General features: G+C 41.7%; 1 protein-coding gene and 1 non-coding gene across 2 annotated transcripts in view; one reads left to right on the forward strand and one right to left on the reverse strand.

Moving 5' to 3' along the window:
• The window catches only part of LOC132867784 (histone H3-like), a 1,068,851-nt gene that overhangs the window by 955,763 nt on the left and 96,588 nt on the right, over positions 1-16,500 (forward strand). The gene's annotated exons all lie outside the window — the stretch shown is intronic.
• Positions 7,218-7,291, reverse strand: trnai-aau (transfer RNA isoleucine (anticodon AAU)). The gene has a single exon. It is a non-coding gene; the product is annotated as a tRNA-Ile (tRNA).

A 16,500-nucleotide genomic window follows, 5' to 3' on the forward strand; every position in this document is an offset into this window, starting at 1 on the left:
AGAATTACATGTGACAAATAAAGGCTTCTTGGTTTGCCTTCTATATGTGATAGGTCAGAATTTCATCTTTTATTTCTTGATATTTGCACCTATATATGTTAACAGAATGTTGTTGGGATTTTTGCACAGTCAAATGCAGGGACTTTCAAGTCAAGTTTATTTGTATAGCACTTTTAACAATAAACATTGTCGCAAAGCAGCTTCATAGAATTTAACGACTTAAAACATGAGCTAATTTTATCCCTAATCTATCCCAAATGAGCAAGCCTGTGGCAACAGTGGCAAGGAAAAACTCCCTCAGATGACATGAGGAAGAAACCTCGAGAGGAACCAGACTCAAAAGGGAACCCATCCTTATTTGGGCAACAACAGACAACATGACTATAACATTAACAGTTTTAACATGAAGTCAGTTTCGTTGATGTTATAAACTCTTCATTGATGGAAACTTGAGTGCAAAACTGTTCATGGCAACTGTAGTCCTAAAGTTAGCAAGTCAACTGTAGTCCTCAGCCATAAAATCATTACTGTAAGTGTCCAGAGCACCCTCCAAGTGTGACTTTTAACTGTCCACATGGGGCCGTCCTCCACAGGAATGATGCGATGAGACTCCAACCAGACACAGGGCACCAGGATGGATCAGGCAGGTCCAAGGAGCAGAAGAGTTCAGCATCTTTATCCCAGGACCGACATGTAACTCAGATGGAAAGATCGGGGGGGGGGGGGGGCGGGAAACGAGAGAAAACGCAGGTTGTTAGGTATGCCCAATATCACCTGAATAAGTAGGAACAGTACCTGTATACATATTGCACAATACAAGCAGGGACTCCGGCAAAAACTAACTATGACAGCATAACTAAAAGGGGAGAGCCAGAAGGTAACACAGGCATGAGGGAGCCCCGAGACATAAAACAGCAAGCCACTACATCATCAACAGACTCGAGTGAGCAAGCAAGTGGGGACTGACAGCATCCATACATCCCAGTTTACCAAAGACTCTATGTCTGAGGACCCTCCAGATCTACACCTTTACCTCATAAACACAATTAACAAAAGGCTTGACTAAACAGATATGTTTTCAGCCGAGACTGTGTCTGATTCCCGAACACTACTTGGAAGGCTGTTCCATAACTCTGGGGCTTTGTAAGAAAAGGCTCTGCCCCCTGATGCAACCTTCACTATACGAGGAACCAGCAGATAGCCTGCACCTTTTGATCTAAGTAGGCATGGTGGGTCATAGAGGAGCAGAAGTTCACTCAGGTACTGTGGCGCGAGACTATTCAGTGCTTTAAAGGTCAATAGTAGTATTTTATAATCGATACGAAATTTGATTGGGAGCCAATGCAGTGTGGATAAGACAGGGGTGATGTGGTCAAATTTTATAGTTCTAGTAAGGACTCTTGCTGCTGCATTTTGAATTAACTGGAGCTTGTTTATGCACTTATTGGAACATCCAGACAGTAGGGCGTTTCAATAATCCAACCTGGAGGTAACAAAAGCATGAACTAGTTTTTTTCCGCGTCATGGAGTGACATTAAATTTCTTATCTTAGCAATATTTCTGAGATGAAAGAAAGCTATCCAGGTAATGTTATCAATGTGATTTTCAAATGAAAGTCTGGGGTCAATAATCACTCCGAGGTCTTTTACTGCTGCACGTGAAGAAACAGAAAGGCCATCCAGAGTTACTGTGTAATCAAAAAGCTTACTTCTAGCTGCATGTGGTCCGAGTACAAGTGCTTCAGTCTTGTCAGAGTTAAGCAGAAGGAAGTTAATAAGCATCCAGTGTCTAATGTCCTTCACACATTACTCAGTTCTATTAAGCTGGTGTCTCTCATCAGGTTTTGCAGAACCACACAACTGTGTGTCATCAGCACAACAGTGGAAAATAATACAGTGTTTACGAATAATATCACCCAGAGGTAACATATATATAGAAGCAGTGGACCCAAGACAGAACCTTGTAACTTTTGTTAGGACTGGGACTGTTTTGGCCTCTAGAGGCCACTGTTATTTCCTTTTCTTGTCATGTTTGTTTTGGCCTCTAGAGGCCGCCACTGTTTCTGTGTTTTATGTTTGTTGTTTTCCATGTGTCTTGTACCCCGCCTACTCCTCATTAGTGTCACCTGTGTCCTATTTTAGTTTGTGCATTTATACCCCTGAGTTCAGTCCTCTTGTCAAGGAGTCTTTGTGCTGTTATGTTTAGCTCCAGTTACCTCTGTTCCTATTTCCTCCCCTATGTCCTTGTGTTCTTTGTATTTTTGCTTTCTTTTGGACTTTGTGGATTTTGTTTTTGACTTTTTGGATCTTCTGAGCATTTGGATTTTTACCCCTTCTTTTCTGGTTATTGGCTTTTGTATTTACTTTGAACTTTTGGTTTTTTTTATTTTTTCCCTTATATCTTCTGAGTGGGGGCGGCACGGTGGTGTAGTGGTTAGCGCTGTCACCTCACAGCAAGAAGGTCCTGGGTTTGAGCCCCGGGGCCGGCGAGGGCCTTTCTGTGTGGAGTTTGCATGTTCTCCCCGTGTCCACGTGGGTTTCCTCTGGGTGCTCCGGTTTCTTCCAAAGACATGCAGGTTAGGTTAACTGGTGACTCTAAAATTGACCGTAGGTGTGAGTGTGAATGGTTGTCTGTGTCTATGTGTCAGCCCTGTGATGACCTGGCGACTTGTCCAGGGTGTACCCCGCCTTTCGCCCGTAGTCAGCTGGGATAGGCTCCAGCTTGCCTGCGACCCTGTAGAAGGATAAAGCGGCTAGAGATAATGAGATGAGATATCTTCTGAGCGTTTTGGATTATACTTTTTGGATTTTTTGCGTGTAAATATTGTAAATAAACCTTTTGATACTTTTTCTACTTCTGCCTCATGCCTCTGCATTATCCCCCTGGTGGCTTAGTGGGGGTTTGCTGGGTTATCACACCAGCGAGCCAGGTTTGAATCCCAGCAAAACCCTAACAACTTTACCTCAGTATGTCTAGAAAAAGTGCCAGTTAGTATTAGGTTGAGGGTGTGATGACCATTATGGGTCGGTCCTATGACATTCTGATTAATCCCTACTGAATCTAAAATGGACACAAACACTGTTTTCAAAGGGTCTTCTGGGTTATCGAAGTGAATATTAAAATCTCAGACAATTAAAGTTTTGTCTAAATAAATAACCAGATCTGAGATAAAATCTGCAAATTCAGAAAGAAACTCAGAATATGGCCCCAGGGGCCTGTAAATAATAAGTCACCCATGAACCTGTTTTTTTTTTTTTTTTTTTTTTTGGATGCCTTCTTTTCAGTAGAATATAGTGAATGGAATCATTGTAATAGTCATAAATCATGGAGAAATAAACACAAGATTTTCTTGCTAGTTATGATAGTTGACACAGTGTAGCATCTCTCCTGGGAATCACAGGTCCTACTCCCTAACTTGAATCACATACCAAGACAATGAATTTACAGCCCTTGTTGAAAGCAGTAAAATCATTAAAGCCATACAGATTTTGTGAAGAATTCAAAGGTGACATGAACCTGCATTCACGCAGATATCTAATAGAATGGGGGCTAATAGGGGCTTCATGCCCCGAATAGAAAGATGGCCAAGATGGCTTTTGTTTCCCCTTCACATGAGTGTTAGTGCTATTGATGCTGGTCATTTGAGGTCAAGGCCTATGTCGCAGTGGCCCCATTGATGAGGCACTGGACTCTTAAGCCAGTGTTTGTGTGTCAAATTTGATGAGAGAAAGGCTTTGTCCAGAGCCTTTTGAAATTCGCGATTGCATGTGTTTAGCAGAGAGGGGCAAGCAGATTTCTTCTAACACCAAAATTTCCAAGATCCCATTAATTGAGAGTACACACAAGGATGCAGCAGAAGCATGGCTGGCTTGCTAAACAAGAGGAAGCAAATCAGTAGTAAAAATGTGTCAGCCCATTTCAGTCCAGACAAATCCAGGTGTTTCCAGTTTCTTTTCTTCTTCTGTCTCATGTCAATTTGCGCCACGTATAGGGACCGTTACAGCGATAGAGACAGGTTCCTAGCACTTCATCCCCCCCTGTCGTTTGCCATCAGTCTTCTAATGTTGGACTTTTCAACATAAATTTCACGAATGCCTCATCGGCAACAATCCATATCCTGTTTGAAACCATTTACCCGTACAACTGGGTTTGGGAATGCCTCACCGGTGTTTGCATCATGCTTAGCTCATTGCACAAGTGCACGATGGACTTGTCAGGATTACTCGAAATCATTTCTGTCAACCATTGCATGCTTAGTCCTGGGTCATCAATCTCAGGCAGCCCTGCTCTTATGACAGAATAGCCAAAGGGGCCCCACCAATGCTGCCAGTTGTCCGCAATCCTTTGTTGGCTGTCCATTGCTAGCGATGATGCCTGCTTCATTAGGATGCACAGAAACGCAGATGGGCCGTGAGGACGGCACCAAAGCGACAGAGTCGTCCGCAGCGGTGGCATGAATGGCCCGGTTGAGGTGCTATGGAATGTCTAGATTCATGAGCTCTCCTATACTCCCTTTGATGCTTGTCTTCAATTTCAGTCACTGAGCTTTTAACTTTGCTTCGCGATGTTGCTCTAACCGAGGCATCCCTTTCCCATGTCTGATCGAAAATGATGGCATTCTTCATGTTCCTCTTCCAAATGTCTTTGTACCTCAGTTTTTGTCCTCCTTGTTTCTGTCAGCCTCTTTCCTAGGCTCAGTTCTCCATAGAAAACAGCTTCGGGTAGTCGCGTGTCAAGCATGCGCCAGACGTGTCCAGCCCAACAAAGTTGGGAGGCTGTGATAAGGGTTTCCACGCTTACTGTTTTGGCTCGCCTGAGGACTTCTACATCGGGGACCTTGTCCTGCCATCTTATTTTGAGGATTTGATGCAGGTGTCGCAGTTGTAGCCTGGTCAGGTACTTGAAGTGTTTACCGTAGAGCATCATACATTCGTTGGCATAAAGCAGAGGTGATAAGACTGTGGTGTTGTATACTTTCAACTTGCTGGTTCTCTTGATGTCATGGCGAGACCATAGTTGCTTTTGTAAAGCACCGAAGGCTTTGTTGGCAGCTTGAATCCAGCAGTCTACCTCCAAGTCTGATGAGTTGAAGTTGTGCATCTGCTTAATGCCTATAATGTAATATCTGGAATAATGGAATCTCATCTCATCTCATTATCTCTAGCCGCTTTATCCTTCTACAGGGTCGCAGGCAAGCTGGAGCCTATCCCAGCTGACTACGGGCGAAAGGCGGGGTACACCCTGGACAAGTCACCAGGTCATCACAGGGCCGACACATAGACACAGACAACCACTCACACCTACGGTCAATTTAGAGTCACCAGTTAACCTAACCTGCATGTCTTTGGACTGTGGGGGAAACCGGAGCACCCGGAGGAAACCCACGCGGACACGGGGAGAACATGCAAACTCCACACAGAAAGGCCCTCGCCGGCCCCGGGGCTCGAACCCAGGACCTTCTTGCTGTGAGGCGACAGTGCTAACCACTACACCACCGTGCCGCCCATATAATGGAATGTGATCTCAAAAACAAATTTCTGCTTGCTGCATACATTTCACAAGGGCCAAAGGCTGTATCTGACTGCATGGAAGAAGCCATGAGTTAAACTCTGTAGGGCATGCTGAAATAGCTCCGTAGGGAGTACCTTAGACTGAAGGTCCCTGATTCAGTCCCAGGTATTGGGATTGGTGGTTTGTGTACACCTTTGACCAAGTGGGTGCTAAAATTTTTGCCAGAGTGAGGTCAGTGACGTATATGGCAGTAATTTGATGGTAAAAACAATCTTGCAACTGTGTCTTGGTTCCATGGTGTAATGGTTAGGACTCTGAATCCAGTGGTTTAAGTTCAACTCTCAGTGGAACCTCTGAAGCTGTTGTTTGCACCTCTTGAAATAATATATTTCAAATGAAGGCTACTTTTGAGCAAGCTTGCATATCCCAAACCCTTTGTTTCCATCAACATGGAACAAGTTCTCTTCAAGATAGGTATGGTCCACTTCTGCAATTTTGGATCTGAGGTTTATTCCAGTACCATCACAGCTTCAATGATATTGGGCACTATAGGCCTGGATTTGGGTGCAACATGGTGGCTCGGGGAGCATTAAAACAGCTGGCACTGGCACGGTGGTGTAGTGGTTAAAGCTGTCGCCTCACAGCCAGCATGTTCTGGGTTTGAGCCCAGTGGCTGATGGGGGCCTTTCTGTGTGGAGTATGCATGTTCTCCCTGTGCCTGTGTGGGTTTCCTCTGGGTGCTCTGTTTTCCCCTGAAGACATGCAGGTAAGGTTAATTGGTGGGTCTAAATTGACTGTACTGTAGGTGTGAATGGTTGTTTGTCTTTATGTGTTAGCCCTGTGATGATCTAGAGACTTGTCCAGGGTGTGCCCTGCCTCTCACCCATAGTCTGCTGGGAAAGGCCCCACCTTGCTTGCGACCCTGTACAAGATAAGTGGTTACAGATAATGGATGGATGGATGGATGGATGGAAAGCGTAATTGGCTGTGCCCCTAGAACCAAATCAGAGTGATAACTGCCCATCAATGTTTAACTGACTTGGTCTGCTCACATGGCGTGATGGACCATCCATTGTACCCTCTGTTGCCACATTGGATTGTGTGGGCTGGGCTGCGAACAACATCAAGTTCTGATCAGATCCTGTGCACTTTAAATGAAAAACACCTGAGTCAGTCCCCTCAGAATGAAATAGTGGTCAACTGGTGAATTCTCACTATGGACTTTCTGGAAAAGCAGTCAGCTAATGACTGTATTATTTAGTGATGAATAAGAGAAGAGAAAATACAAAGAAAAAGAACATCTATCTGTCTATCATACCCTAACAATGGCTACTACCTTCCTGGATCCTTTGGTAATTGCTATGTTTTGGAGTGGTTTTGAGTGATTCAAGCAACTAAAGATACCTTTTAGAGTTTATGAAATTAAAGTTACTTTCAAAATGAAGCACAATTAGATGAATTGAAAAAGGAGCACTGATTTTTAAGAGATTCATAAGTGCTTCTCTTTGAGGCAATCTCGTGTGTATTTGAATTTCCTGCGTCCTGCAATCAGTTGAGTTACTGTATTTCAATGGCACATCCAGATACAAGGAATCGATTGACATTTTGCAAAACAACCAGAGAATCTCTTGTTTTGGACAACATTTCCCTCAACAGAAAAAGGCTTCCCCTGTCCTGAAAACAACAGGACCTATAAAGTAGGGAACTGGCCAGTACAGGGATTGAACCTGTGACCTTGGTGTTATTAGCACCACACTCTAACCAACTGAGCTAACTGGCCAAGGCAGAAAAATGTCATGGCTGCTGAGGTGCTTCACTAAATAGTGATGAGGCGGTGACTTTCCCTTGAACGGATGTCTTTTCTCTTGATTATTGTTTTGAAGCCCTCAGTTTGACCCACTCACATATTTACACAGGGGGATGAAAATCCCAACATCCAGTCTGAAAAACGTATTCTATCTACTGAGCAAAGTCAGCATGGATAGCTTTAACAATGTGAAAGAAGGATGCACACCTATGTAAGTACAACGCCACCGTCCCATCTAGAAACTACAAATCCCATCAACCAACTTCTGTGTTGACCTACATCACGCCTGGGCGGGATCACCTATGTCATTTCCTCCATGACTCCATAAGTAACTAGGGCACGCTACTCTCTTTCTCTTTTGGCGCCGCATGAGCTCATCACATGGACACAAAGAGATCTGCTCGTCAGAGCACCCCAAGATAAAGACGTCTTTCTTGCAAGAAACAGAATTTAGCGTGTTTTCTTTTGTTTACCACTGGCCACATTAAAAAAATCCAGAATTGCGCGATTTAACTCAGATTGAGTACAACCGGTTTCTTTTTCATTTGTTCATTAAGTAACGTTACGACTGCAGCCCAAAGCAGTTAATTTAAAGTTAGAAGCGACCGGATTCCTTCTGACTAAAAGCACTGTGCACATTGTTTGATCAGAGATGTTTCTTCACAAACGCTGAAGTTCAGACAAAGAATTCTCTCCTTTCCAAGGAAACGACCCACGTGCTCCAGTGGACTCAGAAGTTTTGGAACGTCTCTATAATCTTGCATATCATCAAGATACTGGAAGTGAGACTGGCATTTTTGGGCACAAAGACTAGACTTAGGAATTAGCTTTATGAAGTAGTGTGAATTTAAACTCAGGAACAGTTTAATTTTGTACACTGTAGACACTTAGGGTTTTGAATCGATTATTGTTCTATTTGTGTTGATCTCTCAATTGTTAATAGATAGGCTTTTGCATGCTCTTGCTATCCTTTCTAACCTTTAATTTCATTATTACACATATTTTGACCTCATCAAGATTTCAGTGATTTTGGTAACGTTATAACTAGTGGGTGACAATACCACGAGGTGGTCACCTTTGTCTCAGCCACATGGTCACCCCCCACACACACACCCACCCTTTGTTCTCCTTAAAACACGTGGTGACCCTCCTCCTTCGTTCTTTACCATGAGGTCCTTTGTCTCAACTTTAGATAACATTCCAAGCCCTGATTCAATTCAAACTTTATAGCGCATTTTCCCACGCCCACATTCAAACCCACACATATCACTGATGACCATTTGAATGTATTTCAACTGCTAATACTCAATTTTTTTTATCACACTCACACACACTTTTTCTCTCTCTCCTCTCTCACACACACACGCTCTCAAACATAAACATACCTCACTGTTTGCTGCTGAACATTTGAAGATTTCAACTGCTATTTTTCATTTTTATCTTTGTTATAATAAATTCAATTTATTGTTAAACTGTATCTGTGTTGTTCCCATATTTTTGAAGTCATCAAATCTCAAAGAATTCCAAAGTGTATATGAATGCCATTGGTTGCAGTATTTAGGTAATACGGTAGTGATCATAACAATTCAGAATATACCATAATTTAGCTGTTTGGTAATTTATTATTAAGCACCAACATTAATGGTATTATTAATGAGCCTGATTTAATGAGACTGATTTAATGATTTAATGAGACTGATTTAATGACATTGATCACTTAAGCCCAATTGCACATACATATAACCTACACCTACTTCCCTTCTTCAACATGGTGGTCCAAAAGCCACCATGTGCTCTGAAGAACCACTTTTCGCCAACCTCGACCCAGTTGCTCTCAGTGAACAATAAAGCAACATCTGCTTCCTGAAACATGCGTCAAAAGAAGGAGAAGCAGGCCAAGGATCCCATGTCAGGAAATTAGGTAGTTTTAAAAGACTGGAGCCTTGAAGATCACCGAGGGAAAGGCTTCTTCCTGTCCTGAAAACAACACATCCAATAAAGGATGGAAATGGCCGGTACAGGGATGCATTTATGGCTGAGGACTACAGTTGACTGGCTAACTTTCGGACTGCAGTTTTCATGAACGGAGAGGAAGTGAAGGCATTAGCCAGCTGGTGCCAGGACAACAACCTCTCTCTCAACATCAGTAAAACTAAGCAGATGATAGTGGACTACAGGAGACAGCAAGGGAGGACACACTAGCCCATCTAGTCTTACACATTTTTAGGGTATCATTTGTGACAAAATCACAGACAGATGGTCTTCTTCTTTGTATCTTCTCTTCTCTTATTCAACACGAATAAAAATAATAGTAATAAAAAAGCCCCAAGACAAGGAATGACACTTTCAGCCTTGACTTTGCTCCATTTTCGCAACCGCTCAGGGATTAATGCACTGGACCTGAAATGCACTGGGGTTCTTTTAGTGCACGTTGAAGCCTGCCTTCATGGTGTAAGCTGGTGGTGTCAACTGACCCTTTTATAGTATATATATATATATACTATATATATATATATATATATATAGAGAGAGAGAGAGAGAGAGAGAGAGAGAGAAATTATTCCAAAGATACCATTTATTGAAGTAGTTGACATGAATTAGCGAACTAATACTGATCGGATATAGCAACGATAGCAGCCAAGGAATAGTTCAATATAACTGAAGAGATGGCAGCACACAATGCTCTTGTGTCTCTGTCTTTTTGTGTTCTGTTTTAATCATGTTTTGCTAAGTTGTTTTTAAATCGCGTATATACCAATTCTCTGGTGCTTTATTTTCATGAATTCTGAAAACGCAGATTCAAACTGCTCCTTTGTCACCCTCTGGCTCGCGCACTTGTTTACCTGCCTGCTCCTGCTACTCCATTTCTGAATGCCCACCTGATGCACCTTCTCAGGCCTGCACCGACAGCGATTTCTTTCCCTTCCACTTTCCTTTCCCCGTTTTCCAATACAAATTCCCATATTTCATCTTAGGCTTATGGACATATGCATCCAACATCAAAGTTAACACTCGTCGTTTACAAGCGTTTTAGTGGACTAAACTGAGGAGGTAAACAGTGGACTTAAGTGGTTTGTCTGTCTGCTTCCTGTTCTCTTTATTCCGGTAGGTTACTGTTTTCTATTCATTATGCGTGTTTTATACATTGCCTGGACTTTATGGCTATTTTGGATGTTAAATATGGACTGGTTGTCAAAGAGTTTCCCGCAGGACTTTGGATTTCGTTTTATACACTGTGTCAAAAAGTACACATATACACACATTTGTCTCCCAAAAGGAGTACACTGACCTTTCCACACATGGACTTGATTTAAAGCTCTCTTTCATTTACTTGCTAACGATCAGAGACTATTTCACTGTATCAAGCACAAGGCATGGTTTGTTGTACAGTGTATCTTCCCGAGATGTCATATTAAAACATGTTTGGCAACGTCGTTTTATTATATTGTTGTTGCTTTTGGCCGGCAATGTTAAACCAAACCCCGGACCCAAATGTCTCGATATACCATCGGATTTTGCCAGGAAACCTGGCCTGAAAGTTATGCATTTAAATGTCCGTAGTTTAGTGCCTAAAATGGACTTCATTAGGCTATGGGCAGTGTCTGCAAATGTTGATGTTTTTGCTTTATCTGAAATGTGGCTGAAAAAAAAGAGCATATCGGACAATGACATTGCAATCAATGGTTACAATGTATTTCGTGCAGATCGAAAGAGTAAAGGGGGTGGGGTAGTGTTGTATGTAAGATCTGCATATCATGCCACTTTGTTAAATTCCATGAGTGTTATGAAAAGTTTTGAGTTGTTGGCAATTAACTTAAAATTAGGGAATACCAATCTAGTCATTGTCTGCCGTTATCGACCTCCATCAGCTAAAAGTGACACATTATCTTCCTTATCATCTGTGCTCTCTGAAATCATCAGCCAGAAAGAAGTTATTCTACTAGGTGATTTAAATTGGGATTGGATGAAAGATGACTCTAGAGACTTCAAGGCATACTGTCACTCTGTCAATTTAACCCAAGTAATAAATGCCCCAACACGCCCAAATATAAAAAATCCTAGTAAATCTACTCTAATTGATATAATCTTAATAAACAAACCTGATAAATGTCTTTATGTTGGTATATTCCCAAATGATGTGAGCGACCATTGTGCAGTAGCAATGATTCGAAACTGTAAACTTTTAAAATCAGCTTCATGAATTATAGAGAAATGATATTTTAAACATTTTGATCAACAGGCATTTTTGCACGACTTATATCATTGTGACTGGCATAGGGTGCCCTTAATTCCAGAGGTCGAGTTGGCATGGACTTTCTTTTAGGATCTCTTTTTGAGAGTTGTAAATAAACACTCCCCCTTGAGACGATTTAGGGTTAAAGGGAGAGACAATCCATGGTTTTCTGAAGAACTGTCCTGTCTGGTTAGGGACAGAGATTTCACAAAATTCTCTTTTACTCAGCTTTTCAGCTTTTATCTCTATTCCCACACACTCAGACACACGCGCACACACACATCAGCCATCTGGTTGTGGAGAGAGCTCCCTCTGCTCTCACTTTCTCCCCTTAAATAGGGCACGGTCACTGGGAAGACACACAAACACATTAATTAACGACAGGTGTAGTGATTCTGCCACTTACCTTCCCTGACTCTGCCCTCCTGTCACAGACCGATGCTAGACCATGCCCCTGCTGCCACACTGAGTACATTGTATCCAGTGTTTGGGGGTGGGAAGCTATGCCAAATCAAATATGTGGCTCATAAATTGATGTACTGTGGTGAGTCCTAATGGGAGACGCTGAAAGAAGCAGACTCTACTTAATCTGTTTAAAAATCTGTTTAAAGGAAATGATTAAAGGGGCCAGTTCACTCTTCCCAAAATCCATGTTTTTTCATCTATTTTATTTATTTATTTATTTATTTATTTATTGAAAGCAGATGAACACTACATGCTAGTTCTCTTTGCAGTAAAACATCTGCAAATCCATTGTTAGTGATCCTTTCAATACCTATCTCAAACTTTTTCTACATCTATGTGTCATAATGGGAACCTTTGAACAAATTATGCTGTTATCATGTCTTTCTTTCGTGGGCACCCACGTGTCGGCCAAGGCTGGTTCGTGTCCATTACTGCGGAATGCAAACTCCATTTATTTACAATCCTTTTCAATTAAGCAATATTTAGTGACATTTAAAAAATATATAAATAAAGCTTAGATTTTTAAGGGAAAAAGGAGAATTATGGATTTGAAAGACCGACAGTAAAACACAGTAGATGTCTGACCTGTCATCATATCCAGCTTCATTTAGTTGGACAAACATGGATTTCTTTCATGTTGGCTCTAAAAAATTGAAAAACATGCTCGCCAACAATCCTGTTTGATAAGTTTAGAGTGATCACAAACCCTCTTTTTCATGTAGTTTCATTATTGCTAAGCATTATTGCAGTGTTAAAACACATACTTTAATTTCATTCCTATTTTCATTGATGTAGTTGAGAACACAATGTAAGTTGCAGCTAAACAGTAAACAGCTTGTGTCCTATCGAGTTATTATGGGATATCTGTGACTGGACCTGAAAAACTAAAACATATTAAAAACTCAATTAAACTTAGTCAATTTCTCAAAATAAAGCTAAACCTACCTATGCACTTGTAAAATGAATGAAGAACTAAACTGAAATTAAAAAACTTGAACAAATAAAAAAAATGATGAAAATTTCAAAACTATAATAATTCTGGTGAGGACGCTGTGTAAAATGTAAATAAAAAAGAATGTGTTGGTTTGTAAATCATGGAAACCCTATCTTTCATTGAAAACAGTCCAGAGAAAACATCAAACGTTGAAACTGAAAAATTTTACTGTTGTTTGAAAAAGATATGCTAATTTTGAATTTGATGCCAGGAACACATTTCAAAAAGTTGGGACAGGGGCATGTTTACCACTGTGCTGCATCACCTCTTGTTTTAACAAAACTCTGTAAATGTTTGGGAACTGAGGAAACCAAGTGCTGTAGTTTTGAAAGAGAAATGTTGCCCCATTCTTGCCTGATTATAGGATTTCAGTTGCTCAAGCATTTGGAGTCTCCTTTATCATATTTTGCATTTCATAATGCACCAACTGTTTCCAACGGTGACATTTTCCAAGTGAACTGATGGACAAAATTCTGGTAACATTTTCCAAGTGAGCTGATGGACAAAATTCTTCACGTTCTAAAAGAAAATACATATCTTATGGTTCAATATAGCTCATCTTAGAGCCTGCACAGCTCAGTAGATAGGACCAAGGTTCAACATTCTTTGAGTTACATTTAGCATTTTCTGAAGCTAAAGCGTCCTTCAAAAAGGCCACCGAAACCTGTTTTCTGAAAGCTATCTCTGACAAATCTCAGCTCACAGTCTGACCATGGGCTGTGACCAGCAACCAAAATCAAATCAGGTTGCAAGATCTTGAAAGCATTTAGCTGCAAATTTGCACTTAATAAGTAAAACTGCCTTGGGATGATCAGAGAAAATGCAATCATGACGAAATATTTAACGATTCCAAGAACAGATGACCATTTGCAGATGGATCTTTGACTTTCTGACAGGCAGACCCCAGGTGGTGATAATCGGTAGCCACACTTCCTCCTCGCTTATCCTGAACACAGGTGCGCCACTGGGCTGTGTGCTCAGTCCCCTCATTTACTCCTTGTTCGCCCACGACTGCACTGCTAAATACAGCGCCAACATCATCATCAAGATTGCTGATGACACAACCATTTCGGGCCTCCTTACGGACAACGATGAGACGGCATGCAGAGAGTAAGTGAAGGCGTTAGCCAGCTGGTGCCAGAACAACAACCTCTCTCTCGACATCAGGAAAACTAAGGAGATGATAGTGGACTACAGGAGTGTGGCAGCGGGGGCGTGGTCAAGTGCCGGTCTGTGACAGGAGGGCGGAGTCAGGGAAGGTAAGTGGCAGAATCACTACACCTGAGAGCAATTAACCTGTGTTTGTGTGTCTTCCCAGTGACCGCGCCCTATATGAGGAGGGAGAGCGAGAGCGGAAGGAGCTCATCCCCGAACCAGACGCTGGTTGTGTGTGTGTCTGCGCGTGATTGATTATTGTTAGACTGAAAAGTGTGGCAATAAAACCAAGTCATAAACCTGATCTCTGTCCTGCCGTCCTCTGTGCTCCACCCACATGTAACACATCTGAAAATTAGGTTAAGCCTAATTTATGTTAATGTATTGTATATTGTGTACTAGTATGTGTTATTAACAGGAGAGTTTAATATGTAATGTAATCTTTTAATGTACTGTATATTGGGGTTATGTGAATATCCTCTTGTCCGTGGTTTCACGGACATTAGTGATTTTTATTAATAGTAACACTAGGTGAAAGTTACGGACTTTGAGACCAGTGATCCACGGTTGTATTTTTTCCACTTGAGTCGGTTCAGCGGGACGGGGTGGAGTCACAGCTGTTTTCAATTACTGCTGTTGCTATGAGCTGTTGAGTCTCGCTAGCAGGGTTTTTTTTTTTTTGGACTGGGGATTAAACACGGGAAAGGAGGACTACTTCGAGGTGCTCGAGGGAGGTTCGTGGTACAGAGTCTTCTCAGCTGCTGCGGATGGTAGTGGGTCGTATGGACGACGGTCAATGTTGGTATTTGAAGTCAACGTCCTAGAGTGACTACAGTTAGCTTGGGGAAGCTAACTCACAGCTGTTCATGAGTAAACAGTGATTCTTTTCCCTTGGATGTTTAGAGCTCCAACGCGCGCCAACTTGGGTACCCATACGTTACTGTTTTAACTCCGGCTGGGTATTTTCTTTCTTTTCCCCTTTCTATCTTGAATGTGTGGTTTGTTCAGTGTTGCTGTTATTTAATATTATTGACGACTTTTGAAGAAGGTTAAGCACGGTAATGGGTTTATAATAAATGTTTATTATTTATTTTCTGATATAATCTGCTGTATGCCTGATCTTACTTTCTTATGTCGTGGTAATTAATGGTCTCCAATAGGTATAGGGTAAATATGTTAAATTGTCATTCTCTGAGGGTAATCAGAGTGGGGGCTCAGAGTATAGCTGTATAGAAGCACAGCAGTCAACTGTAAACATTTCCATAGTTTACCCCAGGCCTCTGTATAAGTGAGCATCATCCCTAGAGTGTAAAGAACTTGTAGTGTAATCTATTGCTGATGAGCCGGGTGTGTTACATGTGGGGGCTCGTCCGGGAGCTGAAGTTGATTGCTGTGTTTTTAATGGTTAATTTGAGAATATAATCTAGTGTGTATTTATTATTGGTAATACTGAATATTTTAATGGTGCTATTTTTGTGTATTATTACTAATTTTATTAATTATATTGTGTACTTATATACTGTGGATATACTGGTATTAACTTGTGTGTAGAACTATGGATGCTGAACAGGTTATTAGCTGGTGTAAAGACACAGGTGTTGATTTCAACAGAGCAATAGTGATAGGTAATGTACCCGTAGATGTTACTGATGAGGTTGTGTACAGTACACTAGATAATGTAGCGGTCTTTGGTAGGTCCAAAATCAGAGGTCGTTGCCTAGCTTCTTGTGGGAGAAGCCAGTTAATTCTCCTTGAGATATCACAGGATGTTAATGTAGTTCAAATGCCTGAGCAGGTAGCTTTTAGTACTGAGGTGGCTCCCTGGGTGGTCAGTGTTGCTGGCGAAGCCCGGTCTGTGAAGGTTGTCCCAGAGGAACATTTTCAAGCCAAATTGAAAGCCTTCTTGGCTCATGAGGGAAAAACTGTTGCTGATATACAAGGCCTCTTAACTTCTTCCATACCAACTCCTGTCAGGCTAACTCCATCTTCTACCATGCTACCACCAGTACCAATAGACCTGAACATGCAGCTTGTCAATGCCATCAACTCTTTAGTAGATAGATGTCAGACAGCCCCTGTGGAAAGTGCAGTCTATCGTAAGCTTCGTGTATTCTCTGGCATAAAGCCAACACCTCCAGGAGAAGAGGAATATGATGCATGGGCAGAACAGATGATGCACCTGCTAGAGGAATGGAAGTGTCCGGACACCATGAAAAAACAGAAAATAGCAGAAAGTTTGAAAGGGCCTGCTGCGGACATTGTCCGATGTTTGAGAGTAAGTAACCCCAGTGCAACAGCTAATGACTATTTTACTGCACTTGAAACAGCATTCGG

This window comes from Neoarius graeffei, chromosome 19, assembly GCF_027579695.1.
Source record: "Neoarius graeffei isolate fNeoGra1 chromosome 19, fNeoGra1.pri, whole genome shotgun sequence".
NCBI lineage: Eukaryota > Metazoa > Chordata > Actinopteri > Siluriformes > Ariidae > Neoarius > Neoarius graeffei.